Genomic DNA, 17,170 nt, shown 5'->3' with positions numbered 1-17,170 from the left:
GGCCCACACGGCTTCCATAGACTCTCCTTTGGAAAAGCTGATCACTTGCAGCTGGACTGACACTACGTGGCTGGCTGGCGTGTGATGCTGTCCCGACTTGGAAGTTGGGGACGGAGACTCTGTCAGAGCAACCAGCCTGCAGAGGCCCCCGAGGGCCCTGATAGGAGTTAGCGACGTAACTGCCCCCAGGACAACGGCCTGCCAGCTCCACGCTGGCTTAGGAATCGCCCTGGCCCAACCGTCTGCTCTTCTTCCCGAGTGACCTGCTCTCTGCCGGCTGCATCAAGTGCGGACCCGTTCTTCTGGCCGTTTCCCGTCCCCAGTCGTCACGTCATTACCCACCCGTTCTCCTCCTCCCACATGCTGAAATGATTTCCATTGCAGCATGGAATTAGTTAGAACCTTTTACAACCCACATCCCACCACTCAGGCTTGTAAAACGCTTAATGAGCAAAATACATTGCCTTCTCCTTGGCGCCCGGGGTGTGGAAGTGGGGCTGCAGTAAACATGGTCTGAAACGGAGCAGCTCCTGGGCCCGTCTCAGAGCAGAATCAAGCCATCCGATGATGTTACCTGACCCCGAAGATGTCGTCTGCTTCTTCCCAAATGTCACCTTCTCCATGAAGCCTTCCTTAGTCCCTTAGCAGGAAGTGATTTCTCTCCAGCCTGAAATCTCACAAATGTCTCAGTGCACACTCTCGCTGGTATTACTTCCTTTTCCAGAAGTACCTCATCTTCTCCTCCGTGTTGTAGGTCATTGAAGGCCAGGAATCACATCGGTCCCCTCCAGGGCAACGAAGGCCGAGTGTCAATGTTTACTGAGTGACTATTTGATGATAGCTGGTAGATGGCCTCCAGTAGCCCCAGTCCCTAAAAGTTAGGTCTACACTGGAAAGAGAAAGAAGGTCACATGAGCTCTTTGTCCACCTCAACTCTGCAGTGGGTACAACAGGCCATCCCACAGGGACCGTGACGTGGGGACGTAACGACACCGGGCAAGTGGCTGGTCGGGAAAGAAGGAACCAGAGTGCAGGCCCCCCTGAGGTAGGAACTTGTTTCAGTCACCAGTATACCCTCAGGGCTTAGCAGAATGCTGCCTGCTCAGAAACAGTGAGCTCCAAAGCCAAGAGCGAGGAGGATGCCCACGCCAGAGGAGCAGGGAACACAAGGCACTAAACTCAGGGACAGGACTGAAGCCGGCAGTTTCTTCTTTTTTTCTGTTATAATTTACTTTGTTCTCTGAATTTTTTTGAATTAATATCATATTGTAAAAACATATATATAATATTGTATTTAATATTATTTATCTTAAAATTTTTTTCAAGATTGAGTTCCAATCTGTTTTTTATGATAACCTTACAGAATAACCAGTAGCTATAGCTTATATATATATTATTTATATATATTTATTACATTAATTGAAGTTAGTTGATGTGCAATATTATTTATGTTACAGGTGTATAATATAGTAATTCACATCTTAAAATTTTTTAAATTGAAGTGTAGTTGATTGACAATGTTTGAGGGGTACAGCACAGTGTTTCAGTTATGCATATATAAATCTATTCTTTTTCAGATTCTTTTCCATTAGAAGTTATTATAAGATATGGAACAGAGTTCCCTGTGCTCTATAGTAGGCCCTTGTTGGTTATCTGTTTTATATATAGCAATGTGTGTCTGTTAATCCCAAACTCCTAATTTATCCCCCACTCCTTTCCCCTTTGGTAACCATAAGTTTGTTTTCTGCATCCAGCAGTTTCTTAAAGACTTTGGAAGGCTGAAGCGGGGGTGGGGGAGCTGGCCAGAGGGAACTGAAAGGTTGTGTTTCTCTTCTGCTCCCTCCAGGGCTGGTACTGTGGCCTGGAAGCAGCAACCCACCCAGTTACCCACCGTCACAGGCTCGCACAGACCCCTGGGTGCCAAGCCACCCACGCCGGTGCCCCGCATGCGGAGCCACCAGTGCAGCCAGGTGAGGCGTGGGACAAGCTCCTAGATGCTCCAGAGCAGTGCTGCTCAGAGTTCAGTGCATGCATGGGTCAGGGTGGATGTTGTTAAAATGCAGCTTCGGGGGTGGGAGGTCTAGGCGGGGCCTGAGAGTCCCCCTTCCTTGAGAGGTCCCGGGCAATGATGGTTTTATTTGAGTGGTGAAGGGCCAGACCAGCAGAGCTTCTCCATGCCCGCAGCTCCCTCTTGCCCATGAGGGGGATGGCTTGCCGTCAGGTTGGTGGGTCTCCAGGTGTGGCCCCGGGGCTGGCAGCATCAGAATCACCTGGAAACTTGCGAGAAACACAATGCTCAGGTCCCGTCACGGACCCCAAACTGCAAGGGTGGGCCCAGCAGTCTAGGTTCTAACAAGCTCTCCAGGTGCGCACTCAGGTTTGTGAACTACTGCATCTTTTGCTGCCTGCTGTGATGTAATGGGAGGTAAAGAACATCACACAAAATCCCCTATGGGAGTGGCTCTTGCCAGAAAGCCTTGACCTGAATCTCATCGCCAGAAAACAGTGATGTCCTCAGGCTTGGCGATGCTGTATGGTTGTGTTGGAGAACGTCCTTTTTCTAAAGGGGGGCACACTGAAATATTTAGGGGTGAAATGTCTGTGTGTAGGATTAGTTTTGAATGGTTTGGCTACAGGGAAGTGTGTGTACACGCATAGGTAATGAGAGAGATGGCTTGGCTTTGGCAAGATGTTAATTAATAGTAAATTTAGATAAGAGGTTTAAAGGAGTCCCATGAACCCTTCTTTCAAATTTTCTGCATTTTTGGAATTTTTAAAAAATAAATGAAGAAATTACTAACCACACTGGGCCAGGCCTCTAGTGTTTTCTGATTCAATTGTTTGGGTGGATAAGCCGAATATATCGTAGAATCTTCTCCTGGGGACTCAAATGTGTAGCCAGTAGGAAGAACCTCAGTCGCAGGGCAGCTTTTCTTACACTATGGTCATAAAACCACCGGCACCAGAACTCTGCGGGCTGCTGGCTTAAACATGCAAATCCTGAACCTCATTTATGTACAGGATCTCTGAGGGGTAGTGCCCCCGGCAAGCACCGGGGGCGGGGGGGGGGGGAGGATTCTGACGCTAATATTCAAGAATCATTGATTAAAACCCTTTGTCAGAGTATTAGGTCACCAATCCAGATCGCTACAGGGCCCGGGAGGTGAAATGGACAGGCAAAAAGGCCGGGTGTCAGGCCTCAGGGAGTGGTGGGGAGCAAAGCAAACAAGAGGACGGATGCCCAGTTCCATGCCAGGCTTCTGGCAGCCTGTGTGATCAGTTCCGCCCAGCTTGACCAGATCATTTCTTTTTTTCACAAAGAGACACCAGACATTCAGAATTGTTTTTAACACTTCCAAATTCATTTTCTTAAATTGAAATATAGTTGATATACAATGTTGTGTTAATTTCTGCTGTACAGCATAGTGATTCATTTATACACACATATATACTCCTTTTCATATTCCTTTTCATTATAGTTTATTACAGGATATTGAATATAGTTCCCTGTGCTCTGCAGTAGGTCTTTGTTGTTTATCTATTTTATATATAGCAGTTAGTATCTGCAAATCTCGAACTCCCAATTTATCCCTTCCCTTCCCCACCTCCTTTCCCTCCTGGTAACCATAAGTTTGTTTTCTATGTCTGTGAGTCTGTCTCTGTTTTGTAAGTAAGTTCATTTGTGTCTTTTTTTTTTTTTTTTTTTTAGATTCCACATATAAGTGATATCATATGGTATTTTTCTTTCTCTTTCTGGCTTACTTCACTTAGAATGAAAATCACCAGGTCCATCCATGTTGCTGCAAATGGCATTATTTCATTCCTTTTTATGGCTGAGTAGTACTCCATTGTATAAATACACCATAACTTCTTTATGTCAATGGACATTTAGGTTGCTTCCAAAGATAATCAGAATTTTTAATCCCCCAATTTCAAAATGCTGGTGACTTACTCAAAAAAATAGTCAAACAGAGCTAAACAAAACTTGGCTGGGGGTAGTGTTCAGCCTCCTGACTGCTCCTTTGTAGTCTCTGACTTAGACATTGCTAAACAACTGGGATGCTCAGAGGGCCGTAGTTCTAGAGTTCTACAGCTCGTCAGAAAAAAAGCCCACAGCCTGCATTCTCTCTCACCATGTGGTCATGTCCCTGAACAATGGTTTCCTCTGCAGGAATTATTCTAAACCACCCCCACCACCCAGCTCCTGTACTGTTCGGTGATGGCCTGATGGGCCCACAGTCTCCCTTCTGGGGAGTTCGCTGAGTGAGAGAGGGCTCTCTAGCCAAGGTGAACCTCGGACCAAGAGCTGGGTGGCACAGCAGACCAGCGTCCCTCGGCTGGCAGCCCAGAACCCACTGGTGCTCTAGGAGGGTTTCTTGGTCTGCAGTGTCTCTCACTCACTGCAACTGCTGTGGGACAAAGAGCTGCAAAGTTGCTCTCCGAGCCCCAGTGAGCTGTGCTTCCATTCCCCAGGGTCGTCCTCTCACTCTGGGCACATTCTGTGGCTCCAGCAGCCCTGCCATCTGCCCTTAGATCCCAGCAGCAGCCTCACCTGACCAAGGTTCCAATTCTGTCTCCCCTCCCTGATTCTACCCATCCTGTCCTGCCAGAGTCTCCCACTGCGCCCCCTGAGGACACAAGGGGAACTGCAGCCATCTGAATCCAGGGTGGAGGAAGCCCCTGACTCTGGGTACCTAACCCTTCAACCATCTCTTGCTGGCAGTGGACAGAGCGGGTCCTGGCCACGGCAAGTCCTCCCTAGCCTGCAGCACAAGTGGTTAACACTCTGCCCCTGGAATGACCGGGTTTTCCTTTGGTCAGTGCTGCCTTTCAGGCTCATGCCTTCCTGATGACTCAGTGCAGATCAGCACGACCATGACCTTGTGATTCCTGAGTCTATGGTAACAGAGTCGGATTATGAAAAATTGAGACCTGGTTGCGCTGGGCTTCTCCATCCAGGTTGAAATAACTCCTCTGTGTCCTGAGTGGTGGGGATAAGGCTTCTGTAATATGGGATGCCTCCTACGATGGTCAGCGTAGCTTCCAGGGGGAAAATGAAAACGGCAGAGGCAGCCGCTAAGTAAAGTATCTGTGGGACTCAAACATGGGGAGGTGGCTAGGGGTGGGCGGGCAGGGCACCCAAAGGACTGACATCCGAAAAATTCATCTGTGACAAAATGGCCTCCAACTAATTAAACATAGAAAAGCCTCTTTTGGGGAAGATAATCCTATTGGATCAACTTGCAAGATTTTCCCAGCCAGCTTCTGCTTCTTAGAGCTTCAATTAAAAGCTGTTGAGCAGATGGCAATTTCTGAGTCACAAAGTTAGGCTCTCTGGCAACCATGTGAGCTTTTGGTTTCCCAGGGGATCCTGGCCGCATATGGCCCTGGAAGAGGTGTGAGAGCAATTTCTTGGCACATGGTAGAGAGCCTCTCTCCCACCTTAACACACAGATGACAGGCGTTTCAACATAAGCATCAAGGGCGACTGGCAGGAGGGACTTCCTAGCTGATTCAGGAATTTGGGGACTCTGGAAGTCATAACGTATCAGGGCTGGAGGGAACTTAAACATCATCTAGTGCAACCCTTTCTTTTTACAGAATGGGGAATCCAAGTCTCAGAGAGGTTATGTAATCTACCTAAAGTCAACCAGCAAAGGAGAAGCCGAATCAGGACCCGGCTCGTTCTTGCTTACCATAGAGATGACTTCTCTATTTACTTCAGGGACTTAATTCATTGCTGGATGCTTTTCTTATACTCATGGGCTCCTAAGGGATGTTGTGCCAATGATCTGACAACCTGGCCAGCAGAAGGGCTTGGAAGGATCACTTTGTTCACCTCCTGCTTAATTGCAGGACAAAATCAAGACCCTCTGAGGTGGAACTTCATTGCTCTTCTCAACAAAACTTTCTGCTCGTGTTGAAGTCACAGCTTCCCTTGGGTGCCGTCCAAGAGAAACAAAGCTGGACACCAGTTAAAGGCGGTAAGACAGATTTTATTCAGTCCTACAGCCTTCGGGCAGCGACCTCAGCTCAACAACCCTGAGACAAAAGACTTTTAAACACTGGGCTGTGCTAAAGGAAAAGTACTGACAAGTGCAATGGGGGAGGGCTGATGGGACGTGGTTGCCGCCTGAGTTTGCTGTTTGCCAGGCCCCCCCGCCTCCCGTAGAGCCTGGGAGGCAGGGTTCCACCTTCCTTGATGATGTTTCAAACGACAGCTCCCAGGTTCTTGAGAAAGACATTCCTGGCTTGTGGGAGAGACATTACAGCAGGACAGAGAACGGACTTACAATGGGAAGTTCTTTAAAGTAAATGCTTCTAAGAAAAGCAGGGCCAAGGGCATATAGTCAGGTTTTGGGAACAAACAGTAAATCCTCTTGGCAGTGTTGTGATTTCTCAGGCAGGAGCTTAAGGGGACTGGGGCCATTGTCCCGGGGACGTGGACTTGAGGTGTCCGTGTTATTCAAGTCTCTCAGTGTAGAAGGTGGACAAAATCATTTGTGCCGAGAGCCTGCAGTTCTTATAGACCAAAGTGGAGCCCAATTCAAGTTTGGTCAAAGACGGAGTCTTCGTTATTGCCGATGGGACTCCCACCGCCCCGACAATCAGGAAGTCGATTCAAAGATTTCCCCAAACTTCCCACTGTGGTTTAAGCCTGTTTCTCCCTGTTCCTCACTGTGGCTGGAAGCTGGTTCATGTCCTACTTTCATATATTTATAACCAACTTTTCCAAACTAGATTGGAAGTTGTCTGAAGAGAGGGCCCATGTATCACAATAAAAAGAGGACTATTCCACAGTACCTTGCACGTAGCTGGTGTGGTCACCGCTCACTGACCCAGACCTCAGGCCACAGAGCATTGTCAGTGGTGGTGACCAACATTCTAGGGCCCATACCCTGTCTCTATAACCATCTCTGTGTTTGTTCCTGAACCGTCTTCCAACAGGGGAGGCCAAAATTAGGCTCATCTACTCACCTCTGTATGTTTTGTGAACACGTTCTGTGTCAGAAAGGTCCCCAGGAGTTCAAGTCCTCAAACTTCTCCTGAGCATGTGTTTTAGGCCCGGGTGCAGCGAGGGGTGGAGAGGATGAATAGGTCCGGGTTTCTGCTGCCAGGGAGGCTAGTCTCAGGGAGGCTGACGAGTAAATCAGTGATTCCAGGACTCAGCGAAAGAGCTGTGGGCCCCAAAGAGGGGCCCCTGAATCAGTCCGGCTGGAAAATGGTCAGGCAGTGGAATGTCTCCCCGGAAGAGACGCCATCTGCTTGGGTAGGGTTCTGTCAAAGCAGATCCTTGGAGGGGAAATCTTATCCAAGGATTTACTGAGGGAGATCCGAAGACGGCTGCCAGCAAGTGAGGGGAGTAAGACAGAGCAGCACGAAGCTACACTCCGGCGTGGCTCCTGCTGAAGTCTAGCCTCCAGTCCCGGTGGGTATTTGGGGAGACTGTGAGTTACACCAGCGTTGTCCCTCTTTCAGCCAAAGAGGCCAGACTTTTGTACTCCTTCCCCATCAGTCACAGTCCCAGAGGCGGGAGGGGCCCAACCTCCTACAGTTTTCTGCGAGACGAGGCTCCGGTTGGAAGAGGGTGAGTTTCTGAAGAAGGATGTAGCTTTGGGCTGTTAGAAGCCAGTGTTTACAGCAGTGGGGGGGGGGGTGTGTGTGTATCTGCCCAGCTAGCGGGGATCCGGTAGGGGGCCACCAGCCTCTACTACAGTGCCTGGCCTGACATTTTCTTTAAAAGCTTACCACATTGTGTTAATTTCTGGGATACAGCATAAGGTTTCAGTTATATATATATAAATATATATATATTCTTTTTCATATTCTTTTTCATTATAAGCTATTACAGATTATTAAATATAGTTCCCTGTGCTATACAGTAGGACATTGTTATTTATCTATTTTATACATGGTAGCGTGTATCTGTAAATTCTGAACTCCCAGTTTATCTTTTCCCACCCTCTTAGCCCCTTGGTAACCATAAGTTTGTTTCTATGTCTGTGAGTCTGTCTCTGTTTTGTAAATAAGTTCATTTGTACTGAACTGACTCTTGAGAGAGGAGAGGTGCCAAAGTTAGATACAGGGGACACATGGGAGGGAGAATGGTAGGGCGTTTCAGGGCATCGTTACAGAGGGAAGAGGGGACACAATGCATTTGGAAGGGACACAGATTTGGCCTCTGTCTTAGCTCGCATTGCTATAGCAAAATATGAAGTGAGTGGCTTATAAACAACAGACATTTATTTCTCACAGTTCTGGAGGCTGGTAGTCTGAGATCGGGGGCCACTGTAGTCGGGTTCCGGTGAGAGCCGTCTTCTGGGTTACCAGCTGTTGTCCCCTTGTTGCATCCTCCCATGGCAGAGAGAGGACAGGAGAGCAATCTGGGGTCCCTTATATAAGGACACCAATCCTAATCGCCTCTCAAAGCCCCCACCTCCTAATACCATCACACTGGGGGTCAAGATTTCAACTTATGAATTGCAAGGGGCAAATACATTCGGTCCACTGCACTGCAGATGGGAGAGATGGAATATTGGATTTAGAAAGAAAGGTCTGTGCGTGGTGGCAGTTCGTAACAGTGGGCTAGGTGTCCCTCCCCAGCTTGGTGACTGCTGTCTGCCCTTCTCTCACCTCCAAGGAGACTGGAGATGCAGTCACTCGAGAAACTGAACCAGAAGAAGGAAGAGGATCTGACCGGGATACACAGAAGGATGACCAGTGGAAGAGACGTGGCAGTGGGGGGTTCCAGTTCACAAGGTTGTATGAGCTGCGCCCCCAGAGGTAGGAGGCATGTATCACATCTTCTCTGATGCAGTTCTTTGAAGAGGCATTTGATTCGTTCACCAGCAGTCAAACACCCAAGAAGCCCAAACACAGTCATTGATTTTTCTGCAATTGTTCACACAGCCTGTCACCCTCCCTGGAGGCTGTGAGCTGGTCCTGGCCCTGAATCCATCTCCTTCCAGCCAAGCTGGTTGCTCAAGACCTTAAGTTCTGCCTGGTGTTCACACATTGATAATTTTGTATTTTGTTCTGCTTTTCTCCTTTCCTGAGAAGTTGTTTCCTTTTGAAAAGATGTAGCTTTTTCCCTCTCTGGGACCTCAGTCTTCCACGTGTTGTCAAAAATAATAGCTAAGTGTTTTGCAATAACACTTGTCAACGCCTTAAGTCTCACACTTCGCCTGTTTGAATGTCCTCGTCTTCCAACAATTTTCCTCTACGGCGTTTGACAACACCTTCCCACCTAGGAGAGTTGATGTTTGTTTTGTTATATGATTATAGTTAAATCTTTTACAAATGCATTAATGAAGTTGCACAGATCAGGAATCTACTCTGAACCTAACTCTTAGCATCTGGGTTATCTATTGCTGCGGTGCAAACCGTTTCAAACTTCTTGGCATAAAAGAGCATCGTCTCTTGCTTTTTCTCCCATGGTGCTAGAGTCGCCTGGGCTCAGCTGGGCAGCTCTCCCAAGGGGTGTCTCATGGGGCTACAGTCAGATGATGGCTAGGGCTGGGGTCATCGCGAAGCCTTCCTCACTAGTATGTCTGGCGCCCTGACCAGGAAGACCCCAACGCCGGGGGCTCCTCAGGCATCTCTGGCTCTGCCCTCGGGTCTCTACACGTGGTGCCTCCGAAAAGCAGCTCCCAGGTAGTGGGACTCCTTACAGGGCGGCTCCCAGAGACAGACTGCGAGAAGGTTTTCCACCCTGGACTTGGAAGTCCGGTGGTGTCTCTGCGGTAACACTGCTCACCCAGGCAGTCACAAAAGCCCACTGGTTTTCAAGAGGAAGGGACACAGACTTGTGGATCTGAAGACCTGGTTTCAAGCCGCCCCCCCTGGGGTGACCATATAACCCACTGTCCAAAGCAAGACGGTTCTGAGAGTGACAGTAGGTGCTTTTCAAATGTGCGCTAGGACTGTCCTTGCTAGACCGAGACAGATGGTCACTTCTTTGACCACGCCCACAGCTCTCTCCAGCTCCTTTGCCTCTGACTCTCTTGTGTCTTTTTTAAACGCTCTTTACTTAATGAAATTTGTGTTTTAAAATTGATTTTCCTTGTCTTGCTTCTAGATCATGAATATTATCTTGAGGCTGCTTTTTCATAATGAACCTGGAAATTGATAGTCACGTGTCTTGTCCCAGAATATCTTTCAGGCAAACCAGGACAGCTTCCGGTGCTGTGGGTGCCTTTTCTCTCCAAGAAGAGAAACCCAAGCAATGGAAGATTTTGCTTCAAGAAATGCTTTTTTAAAAACTTCACTTTTTTGGCTAAGTGGTAAGAAAAAAAAACACAGTGATGACTCATCTGTTGAAATCAAATCCTTCATCCCCCCAAAAGTGTTTTTATAAGAGGTGGGTGGGTTTTTTTTCTTTCCCCAAAGGCAGACTGCATAATATCTGGTGTTTCCCTCTTCTGAGTAATATATTCCATCTCGGTGGAAAGTGACCGTTTCAGACTGGAGCCAATAACGTTTTATTTTCAGAGCTGGGCGTAATACCCCCTTATTTGCCTTCAGCCTCCCTTCCATTCACCCCGCTATTCACCTGTTTTTCTGAAGACCTGGAGTAGGATGGATGCCTGGAGGGCGTTTGGAAACAGCACCAGGTATGAATAGCACCTGGGTGTAAACCAGCACGACGCTTCATTGTCCTTCAAGAGTCCAGCCACAGTCCATCTCTCTCTCCTGATCTCAGTTCTCCATTCAGGAGCCTTTATTCCTCCCACAGATCTCTACCAGAAAACATTTTCTTTCTGTTGTTTCTTTTTTTTTAATTTTTAAAATTATTTTAGAATTGTTTTCTTTTTAAATTGTTTTGGCGGGGAAGTAATTAGGTTTTTTTTTTTTTAATGGAGGTACTGGGGCTTGAACCCAGGACCTCGTGCATTCCAAGCATGAGCTCTACCCCTGAGCTGCACCCTTCCTCCTGTTGTTTCTTTCCCAAGACTCCAGAACTCTGTGTCATGACTGAAAGAAGGCAACGTGATTCATTTCTGATCCATGAAAACAAGCATCTCATTCCACTCCGTTGGTCGTCTTCTTGGAATCTTCCACACATACCTCCTTGCTGGAAAACAAAAATGCGAAACGTGTATCCATTTCTGCTCCAGACTGAAATCCACAGGAATTTGTATGAGTCCTGAGCTCTCCCCTCAGCCTCGTAAATCAGCAGAGAATTTAACAGAGATAGAACAAGAGATGAAAACTGGGAGAATGCAAGAGGAAACAGTTAAAAGAACCACCAGGGGTGGGAGCAGCAGCACCAAGCTGCTCAGAACACACGTGGGGCTGGACTTAGGGTGACCACCTGTCCCAATTAGCCTGGGACGGAGCGATTCTTGGGCTCTCGGACTTTTCAGTTTTCCAATCTGGAAGTTCCCAGGAATCCCATCACCCTAACGGGAATCCTCTTCCTTAACCAGAGGCTCCCGCCAAAGCTCTGCCGGGAAGAGAGCAAAGCCAGAGGGACTGTGGGCACTTCGGCTCCGAGGTTCTGGGGACTACGGGATGTCGGGGATAAGGAGGTGGCAGTGATGACGGGGAACATTACATTCAATGGCTCAAAAGTACACCCTGAGGCAGAACTCCACTCTGGAAGGAAGGGATCGCTTAATCCCTTTACATATAAAGTGAACAAGCTCATCTGAGCTTTTAAGTTCCTTGCCAGGCAGCCTTCAGAAAGAATCCTTGGGGTTTGGGATGGTCTGGCCTCTAGCCCAGTCCCAGGGCTCCACTTCCGTTCACCCTACAGGTGCTGGGTCCATCTCCAGTGGGAGGGCAGTCATTATCCATACTTTCTTTTTGTCCTTACTGGCCTTCTGTACCCCTCACTGCTTCAACCCGAAGGAACCAAGTAGCAGTGCTGCCCAGCTCCAAAGTCACTGGTGGGGATGGTTACTATCACCACGGACTCCCCCTTCAGTGGCTCCTCTCTTCAAGAAGGATAACATCCAGAGGTCAGAACTAAAGCGTAAAGGATGCCAAACAGAACGCCCGCCTCAGGGGCATTGGCCTTCTAGTAGAATATAACTTTGACTTACTATTTACTCTTTTTTTTTAATTGAAGTATAATGAGTTTACAATGTTGCGTCAATCTCTTGTGTACAGCATCATGTTTCAGTCATACATGAACACATATATATTCCTTTTCATATTCTTTTTCATTATAGGTCACTACAAGATATTGAATATAGTTCCCTGTGCTATACGGTATAAACTTGTTGTTTATCTATTTTATATATAGTAGTTAGTATCTGCAAATCTCATACTCCCAATTTATCCCTCCCCACTGCTTTCCCCATCTGGTTACCATAAGTTTGTTTTCTATGTCTGTGAGTCTCTTTATGGTTTGTAAATAAATTCTTCTGTGTCATATTTTTAGATTCCACATATGAGTGATATCATATGGTATTTTTTTTTCTCCTTCTGGCTTACTTCACGTAGAATGACAATCTTCAGATCCATTCGTGTTGCTGCAAATGGCATTATTTTATTCTTCTTTATGGCTGAGTAGTATTCCACTGCATATATATGCCACATATTCTTTATCCATTCATATGTTGATGGACATTTAGGCTGTATCCATGTCTTGGCTGTTGTAAATAGTGCTGCTATGAACATTGGGGTGCATGTATCTTTTTGAATTAGAGTTCCCTCTAGATATAAGCCCACTATTTACTTTTTGGGGGGTTTTTTGTTTGTTCTTTGTATTTTTTAGGCAGTTTTTAACTGAAGTACAGTCAGTTACACTGTGTCACTCTCTGATGTACAGCACAATGTCCCAGTCATGCATGTACATACATATATTCATTTTCATATTTTTTCTGTTAAAGATTATTACAAGATACTGAACATAGTTCCCTTTGCTATACAAAAGAAACTTTTTAAAATCTATTTTTATATATAGTGGCTAACATTTGTAAATCTCAAACTCCCAAATTTACTCTTGATTTAGTGTTTTCCAACTGTTTTATTAGCTCTGAATTAGTTGAAAACCACTAAGCTACAAATGGCTTTTATACAGTAGTGGTGCAAAGGATGTCTTTCCCCTGTGGAGGTAAAAATGACTTCTGTTATAGAGAAGATAACACCAAAGATTGTAGCTTTAGTGCCCTGAAGAAAAATAACCAGTTGTGTATTTATCATAATGATCTCATTTCACATTTTTTTCTCTAACTAACCATATATCAGGTCCTCTTATACACCTGGTTCTCTCATTAATGAGTTAAAAATAAAACTTTGACGTGTACTCATGATGCGTTGATAAGAGAAGTATGCCTTTTTAACAATTTCAACAGTATACTTTCTGCAGACCCCCCCCCCACCACACCACTGTTTCTGGTTCCCTTTGGACCCACACAAATGCACTTCTAACTCACGGGTCTTCTTCATCTTTCTGTCCTTCGAACACTGAGGACACTGTGGGCCTCCCTCAGGACTGTGGTGAGTGCACTTTTGGGTAAAAATTCTTTAAAAAGTAATTACTCCATTGCAGAATTACAGATAATTGCAAAATATGGACACGAAGATGTCCAGCAATAGAAAATTATGGTCCATCAACATTAAATAGTATGCAGCTGCTAAGTGTCATCATTGTCAGGCCTGTCGCAGCCATGTGGAAATGCTCCAGCAAACGTGTGAGAAGACGGTGTTTAAAGTATGAAGTGGAAGGGAAGACAAATGGAGAAAATCTGTGAGGACAGGCCGTTAGGAAGCTTTCGTGGTTTCTTCTCAAATTTTATTTAACAGGTTTTTTGTTCTTTCAATGAAAAAAATGTAAAAAAAAAAAAAAGATAGTTTAAAACTTTAAAGATAGAGAAGATGCGCTATACATATGCAGTGGAATACTACTCAGTCATAAAAAAGAATAAAATAATGCCATTTGTAGTGACATGGATAGACCTGGAGATCGTCATTCTAAGTGAAGTAAGCCAGAAGGAGAAAGAAAAATACCATATGAGATTGCTTATATGTGGAGTCTAAAAATATGACACAAAAGAATTTATTTACAAACCATAAAAAGACTCACAGACATAGAAAACAAACATATGGTTACCAGGGTGGGAAGGGGGAAAGGAGGGACAAATTGGGAGTTTGAGTTTGGCAGATATAAACTACTACCTACAGGGTAGATAAACAAGGTCCTACTGTCTAGCACAGGGAACTATATTCAATGGCTTCTTATAACCTATAATGGAAAAGGATATGTGTGTGTGTATATATATACATACACATATATATATACATATATGTGTATATATATAACTGAATCACTCTGCTGTACACCAAAAACAAATATAACATTGTAAATCAGCTGTACTTAAATTTTTTAAAAAGGAAAAAAATTAAGCAGAAAATTGGAAAAAAAAAAAAAACCAACCCCCAAGCAAGCAGAATAATATCACATGACATTACTGATATAAAATACGCAGCTCCCACCAACATGGTTGTCATCTGAAACCGCCTCCTGAAATCTCCCACACTTAGCCCTTCACCTCCGGAAGCTTGGGAGCTCCGAGGTCACCGGAACTCCGTCTGCTCCACGGCTGGGCGAGGATGGCGCGACCTGAGCACTGGACGGAGCTCGGTGGGGGAGGACTTCGGGGAGCTGCCAAAGGTCTCCGAGGATGCGCAGGACCACAGCTCTCAGACTCACGGATGGAGATGTTAGCAGCTCTGCTCACGGACCCCAGACAGGCTCCCAGGCCCCTTGAGGGCTGCCAGTTTCCAGCCTGCCCCAGCGACACGCACTCAAACCCGCCTGGGGCCGGAGCGGCTGAACACGCACCCCGTACAGCCCGCGCTCGGAGCCCGGCCCCGCACCCCTGCGCCCACCGTGCCTTCCCACCACGTGGGGCATCACACCTGGCCGTGGAGAGCCTTTCCGGATCCTGGACGAGGTGCCTAGCTGTCCTTCCGAGCACCGACCTTTCCCTCCCGCCCTCTGGGAGGAAATCACAAAAACAAAGCAGGAGCCAGCTTTGTTCCGAGGGGAGTGTCTTCACCGCGCTCCCACTTTGGGAAGCTCTTCGGCCAGAACACAGGCGGGGAAGCATGTGGAGGCTTCCCAGAGGTGCCTACACGGCGGACCCAGTGCCCTGCCCGCTCCAGCCTCACTGGCAGTTGCTTCTGCTTCTCTGGCAGCCGGTGTTTTCAAGCTGGTTCGTCTTCTGAGTGTATTTACAAACAGACTCGACTGATGTTCCTCAAAAATTCCCTCCCTCTGAGTCCCCGAGTCAGTCGCTGTTCAGTGAGTCACAAAGTCATATTTTGCTGGCTATGTTGATACAGTCTTAGCTATTTTCAAGCATGGATACCAGGCATAATCTCCTGAAGGGCAGGGACGTAGTTGACATTTCTTTTTATTGTCTAGCAGTCACAGAATGCCCTGCAGAGAATAAATATCTCTTGGCAACCTGGAAACAACACCGGTGTTCATTGATGGGAGGCCAGAGAAATAAATGATGGTCTTAGTGATAAAGAGGAATGAACCACTGCCACACACAGCCACGTGGATGAACCTCAGAAACGGCAAAAGAGAAGGCAGGCAGACACAAAGGAGGATGTGCTGTGTGGTTGCGTCTGTATGAAGCCCCAGGGTGGGCAGTGCTCATCTCTGGGGTGGAGGTCCGTTGTGGACTGAATGTTTGTGTCACCCCTCCCGCAGTCCCTGTGCTGAGCCCTCGCAGTGGCTGTATTTGGAGATGGGGCCTCTAAGGAAGTAATCAAGGTTAAATGAGGTCCTAAGAGAGGGGCCCTGATCCGACAAGATCAGCGCCCTTTTCAGAAGAGACACCAGAGGGCTCACTCTCTATCTGCTGGTACAGAGGTGGGGTCGTGCGAGGACACGGTGAGAAGGCAGCTCTCTGAACTGACTGGAGTCTTCACCTTAGACTTCTAGCCTCCCAAACCACAGGGAAATTTTTTCTGTTGTTGAAGCCGCCCCGGCTATGGTATTTACCGTAGCTGCCCTAGCAGGCTAAGACAAGACCACAGTAGCGGTTGCCTCTAGGGGAGGGGCATTAACTGGAAAAGGACACAAGGAACCTTCTAGGGGGATGGAAACATCCTACATCTCAATAGGATGGTGGTCACAGCGATATTTACATATGTATATGCAAGAAAGTCTTGCACTGGTCATGTCAGATGTATGTATTTTACTGAATGTAAATTATCATCCAATAAAGAACTGCAAAGTGGATCTGTTGGTGAGAAGGATTATCTGCACGGTGACTCACGCGCTCCAACCGATCGACTTGCGGTGGAGGTTTGACGAGCACTTAACTGTGCAGATTCTTGTACTAATCACAGGTTTAGCAAAAGCAGGATGGGATGGAGGGGGCGGGATGCAGCGTCCCTAGCTCTCAGGGAGTTTTTCAGCTCCAAAAGCAATATCTGGAGGTCCTCGAGTCACAGCCACTGAGCCAAATTGTACCCAGTGCTAGCGGCTCGTTCAGAGACTTTTGACACTCAGGAAGCCACGTGAACTCTGTCATGCTTTCATGGTTCCTTCGAGAACCAGCCAGCCCCAGATCTGCTCAGCTGCTGGCAAATCCAACCAGGAAAAACAAAAAGGAAACGGGAGAGCTGGCGCAGAGTCTCAATAAGATACGAAACAGTGCAGTTCTGACCTTAAGATTCCCTCTACTCGAGCAAAAAAAGCTGAAAAATGTTCTCCGCCCACACGGCAGCAGCAGTGTGCGGCATTAATGGGGTTGTTAGCACCTTGGGCCAAAAAAGAGAAAGTCCTCCCCTGGTGGCTCCCCCCCCCCCCTTCTTTCCAAGGACTTCGGCAGTGCCAACGAGATGCAGTCAGACGCCACTGCAGAAGCATCGTCAGCAGGGGCGAAATCCACATGTTTCTCCCCAGGGAGAGTTGTACCATTTCACAGGGTGTTACCAGGCTCTTTGCAATTAAAAAAACAAAAGTTGTTTGCATAAAATCGCTGACATTCTAGAAAAGGTAAACACCGGGCGTGCATGCCTCCTCTCTGCTCTCCTGGGTCCTTGGCAGATGTTCGTAGTTGATCACAGCTCTGTGAATCACTGAGTGCAGTTCTAGAATCAGCGAGGTGCTGGAGCTGGCTGGCCAGGAAGGCCGCTTGTTAAATTTCAGAAATCTTGCTCGCTGGTTGTTAAATCCATTCACTATCAGAAATTGGCA

The 17,170-nt window shown here is 47.0% G+C and overlaps 1 long non-coding RNA gene across 1 annotated transcript; it reads right to left on the bottom strand.

Annotated features, from left to right (window-relative positions):
- Positions 1-740: 740 nt before the first annotated feature.
- Positions 741-16,821, bottom strand: LOC141578837 (uncharacterized). Its single transcript, XR_012509586.1, has 3 exons — positions 14,872-16,821; positions 6,979-11,074; positions 741-889 (listed from the first exon to the last, which is right to left on the bottom strand). It is a non-coding gene; the product is annotated as an uncharacterized LOC141578837 (long non-coding RNA).
- Positions 16,822-17,170: the final 349 nt, after the last annotated feature.

This window comes from Camelus bactrianus, chromosome 1, assembly GCF_048773025.1.
Source record: "Camelus bactrianus isolate YW-2024 breed Bactrian camel chromosome 1, ASM4877302v1, whole genome shotgun sequence".
NCBI lineage: Eukaryota > Metazoa > Chordata > Mammalia > Artiodactyla > Camelidae > Camelus > Camelus bactrianus.
Note: the sequence above shows the minus strand (reverse complement) of the source record. Positions and strands in the feature narration are given on the sequence as shown.